At 45.4% G+C, this 4,818-nt stretch overlaps 1 pseudogene; it reads left to right on the top strand.

The window, feature by feature from the left end:
* The first annotated feature begins 368 nt into the window (after positions 1 to 368).
* On the top strand, positions 369 to 1,592 carry LOC102437916 (annotated as a pseudogene).
* Positions 1,593 to 4,818: the final 3,226 nt, after the last annotated feature.

Here is a 4,818-nt window from a genome sequence, read left to right as displayed (position 1 = left end):
GCTCATGTGATTAATCCAGTGGTACAAATAGATAGTGTATTTCATAGGCTGATACACACATGCCTGCACACACACACACACACACACACACACACACATAATGAAACAATGTATGCATTGCATTCAGGCTAGGCATACCTATTACTTTCCATTATATCTTAGATCCCTTTCATGTGTACCTATAACATAAAAAATAATATAAGATTTATTGAATAATGTATGAAAGAGGGAGAAGTCATTGAATATAATAAATTGTTAATATTGTAAAACTCAAAAAAAAATACGGGCTTGTGATCCAACGCAGGAGGTAGGAAGCGCTCTAGCTCGTGTCCACTCTATGAGCGCACGGAGGCGAACGGGGAACCAGTATGATGGCGGAACAGGATGTGGAAAACGAGCTTCTGGATTATGAGGAAGATGAAGTGCCCCAGGCTCCTACAGAGAGCACCCCAGTAACCCCCAAGAAAGATGTCAAGGGGTCCTACGTTTCCATCCACAGCTCTGGCTTCCGGGACTTTCTGCTGAAGCCTGAGTTCCTGAGGGCCATAGTGGACTGTGGCTTTGAGCATCCATCTGAGGTTCAGCACCAGTGTACTCCCCAAGCCATCCTGGGCATGGATGTCCTGTGCCAGGCCCAGTCTGGAATGGGCAAGACTGCAGTCTTCGTGCTGGCCACCCTACAGCAGATTGCACCCATCAATGGACAGGTGACCGCCCTGGTCATGTACCACACTCGGGAGCTGGCCTTTCAGATCAGGAAGGAGTATGAGCGCTTCTCCAAGTACATGCCCAGTGTCAAGGTGTCCTTGTTCTTTGGGGGTCTTCCCATCAAGAAGGACAAAGAGGTGTTGAAGAAGAACTGTCCCCACGTCGTGGTGGGGACTCCAGGTCGCATCTTGGCACTCGTGCGAAACAGGAGCCTCAACCTGAGAAACGTGAAGCACTTTGTGCTGGATGAGTGTGACAAGATGCTGGAGCAGCTGGACATGCGGCAGGATGTACAGGAGATCTTTTGGCTGACGCCACACGAGAAGCAGTGCACGATGTTCAGTGCCACACTGAGCAAGGAGATCCGGCCCATCTGCAGGAAGTTCATGCAAGATCCCATGGAGGTGTTGGTGGACGACGAGACCAAGCTCACGCTGCTTGGGCTGCAGCAGTACTATGTCAAGCTCGAAGACAGCGAAAAGAACCGTACTCTTCGACCTCCTGGACGTGCTAGAGTTTAACCAGGTGGTGATCTGCGTGAGGTCGGTGCAGTGCTGCATGGCCCTGGCCCAGCTACTTGTGGAACAGAATTTCCCAGCCATCGCCACCCACAGGGCCATGGCCCAGGAGGAGCGCCTATCACGCTATCAGCAGTTCAAGGACTTTCAGCAGCGGATCCTGGTGGCCACCAATCTGTTTGGCCGAGGGATGGACATGGAGCGAGTCAACATCGTCTTCAATTATGACATGCCTGGGGACTCGGACACCTACCTCCACCGGTGGCCCGTGCCGGTCGCGTTGGCACCAAAGGCCTGGCTATCACTTTTGTGTCCCATGAGAATGATGCCAAAATCCTCAATGATGTTCAGGGTAGGATCAGGTGATTTTCTAGGTTCTCTGCTCTAATGTTTCATGATACTGATTTGTTGTATCCAGGTTCTTTAGGGTCAGGGAGAGGTTAGCATTCAAGCCCATTGGGCAGCCATATGCAATTTTATCTTGTTTTTACAAATCAAGACAGTTTAAGACAGCCCGAGTCTCACTTTACTCAGCTCAGAAACCGAGTCTGAAGGCGGAGCAGCCTCCCGGAGCTTCCTTGCTATCTGTAATCAACATGTGCACCTTGCAACCTGGGCAGCCCCTTCAGTCTACGCTGTAGGACCTGAGCCTTGCCGGGCCCGAGTTCATGATCAGCAGTGTCTACTGTATACAGTGGTTGAAAATGGATCCTGCAGATGTGGGACAGCTGTTTGTACTTAGCAGTTAAGTGTCCCTGTGATGCTGGCAGCCTCTGAGAAAAGCATTGTTCTTTGCAAGGCATCCATCTCGCAGAGGCTTCCTAAATCAGGCCCAGATGTCTACATCCAACTCGCATTTCTCCATGAAGACACTTCCTTCTGGAGTGGTAGCCTTTTCACTAAGGTACACGCAGTGGAGTGTGCAAGTCAGCATGCCCGACTCTGAAGGGAAGGATCCGAGTAACAGGATCTGAGTGCTAGAACTGGAGAGACATCCCCATCAACTAAGCCAATCCTCACACACCTATGAGGATGACAACATGCCCATTTCACAGATATGAAAGAAGCTAACAGCAGACAACAGCACTGGTTTTAGAACTCCAAAGCCATTAACTAGAGACTTCTAGTTAGCCTCAAATACCAGCTCCTGCGTTTTCCCAGTAATGAGACTTCCCATTTTTAGTTGGGTAGACCCGACGGCCCAGAACAAGACCCATTTTTCTTGCAGCTAGGTTTGGCTATGTCAGTAAATGTCCAGCAAAATAGGATGTAGGTAGAATCAGTGAGTTTGGGTTCCAGGCAGTGTTCTTAGAGTAAGGAGGTCCTTTTGCTTTCTTCCCGGCTGGCATCCAGATGATGGCTGGAGCTCCAGCAGCCATCTAGAAGCATGAGGCAACTTTGGGAATGTGTGCCTCGAACAACAGACTGACGGAACCTGAGTCCTTGCATCATGGAACATCATGCCAACCCTACATAAATCGCCTCCAGATTTTAATAGAACAACCATTTGGATAAGCCACTATTCTCTTAGGTTTAGCAATTGTCATTAGGAAAACCTAATACAGCCTCATCCTCAAACGCACTGACAAAAACAAGAGGGCCTGAGCAGTGGAAGTCCTCGGTGCCTTTGATGATCGCCTTTTACCAATGCTGGGTGGAGAGGTGTCAAACAGGTGTTCAAGGATAAGATCTTAGCACCAGTTCTGGACACACAGGATTTGAAGGAGAAATAAGTTTAGCTGATAAATTATCATGTTTTGGTATGACTTGGCTGATCTCTATCTAGTTAAATAAAAAAGAGCAGACTCAAAACCCCTGAGTTATTGTTGAAAGTATTATATATGTCCCTTCTTTTCCCCCATTGGCCCCCTCTAGCCCATCCCATCCCTCCATCCCAGGCCCTCACTGACCCATTATCTGTGTCCATGAGCCATGCATATATGCATACAAGGTCCTTGGTTGATTACCTCCCATCCTCCCCCGCCTTCCTTTCGAAACTCTGCACTCTGTTCCATGCTTCCATGTCTCTGGATTCATTCCATTCGTCAGTTTATTTTGTTACTTAGATTCCACATATGAATGAGATCATGCGATACTTGTCTTTCTCTGACTGACTTATTTCACTTAGCAAAATACTCTCCAGGCTTCTTGATGCTGTCTCAAAGGGTAAGAGATTCTTCTTTTTTACTGCTGCATAGTATTCCATGGTATAAATGTACCATATCTTTTTTTATTCACACATCTACTGATGGGCACTTGGGCTGTTTCCAGATCTTAGCTATTGTAAATTGTGTGGCTATGAACATAGGGGTGCATACATTCTTTCTGCTTGATATTTTGTTTTGTTTTTTATGATATATTCCTAGAAGTGGGATCACTGGGTCAAATGGCAGTTCCATATTTAATTTGAGGAAATTCCATACTATTTTCCATAATGGCTGTACCAGTCTACATTCCCACCAGCACTTGTCATTTGTTGATTTGTTGATGGTAGCCATTCTGATAGGTGTGAGGTGATATCTCATTGTCATTTTAATTTGCATCTCTCTGATGATCAGTGACTTTGAGCATTTTTTCATAGGTCTCTAGGCCATCTGTATGTCCACTTTGGAGAAGTGTCTGTTTAAGTCTTTTGCCCATTTTTTAATTAGATTATTTGTCTTCCTTCTGACTATGAACAAATTCCTATGCACACAGCGGTGGCAAAAACACCCGGCGGGCCGGATAAATGTTTTCGGCGGGCTGCATGTGGCCTGCGGGCTGTAGTTTGAGGACCCCTGCTCTAGGCCATCTGTATGTCCACTTTGGAGAAGTGTCTGTTTAGGTCTTTTGCCCATTTTTTAATTAGATTATTTGTCTTCCTTCTGTTAAGTTGTATGAGTTCCTTATATATTTTGGATATTAACCCTTTATCATATGTATCATTGCCAAATATGTTTTCCCATACAGTGGGCTCCCTTTTCATTTTGCTGTGCAGAAGCTTTTGATTTTGATGTAGTTCCATTCGTTTATTTTCTCCTTAGTTTCCTTTGCCCTAGGACAGTGGTTGGCAAACTCATTAGTCAACAGAGCCAAATATCAACAGTACAACGATTGAAATTTCTTTTGAGAGCCAAATTTTTTAAACTTAAACTATATAGGTAGGTACATTGTTATTAACTTAATTAGGGTACTCCTAAGACTTAGGAAGAGCCACACTCAAGGGGCCAAAGAGCCGCATGTGGCTCGCGAGCCGCAGTTTGCCGACCACAGCCCTAGGAGATGTATTCATAAACATATTGCTACGAGATATGTCTGAGATTTTGCTGCCTATGGTTCCTTCTAGGAATTTTATGGTTTCATGACTTACATTTAAGTCTTCTATCCATTTTGAATTTATTCTTGTGTATGGTGTAAGATGGTGGTCTAGTTTCATTTTTTTTGCATGTATCTGTCCAATTTCCCCAACACCATTTATTGAAAAGACTGTTTTGACTCCATTGTATGCTCTTGCCTCCTTTGTCAAATATTAATTGAGTGTAATGGCTTGAATTAATTTCTGGGGTCTCTGTTCTGTTCCATTAATCTATATGCCTGTACTTGTGTCAGTACC

The sequence above is a fragment of the Myotis lucifugus genome, unplaced genomic scaffold (genome assembly GCF_000147115.1).
Source record: "Myotis lucifugus unplaced genomic scaffold, Myoluc2.0 scaffold_226, whole genome shotgun sequence".
In the NCBI taxonomy this organism is placed as follows: Eukaryota; Metazoa; Chordata; class Mammalia; order Chiroptera; family Vespertilionidae; genus Myotis; species Myotis lucifugus.
This window is presented reverse-complemented; position numbering and strand designations above follow the sequence as displayed.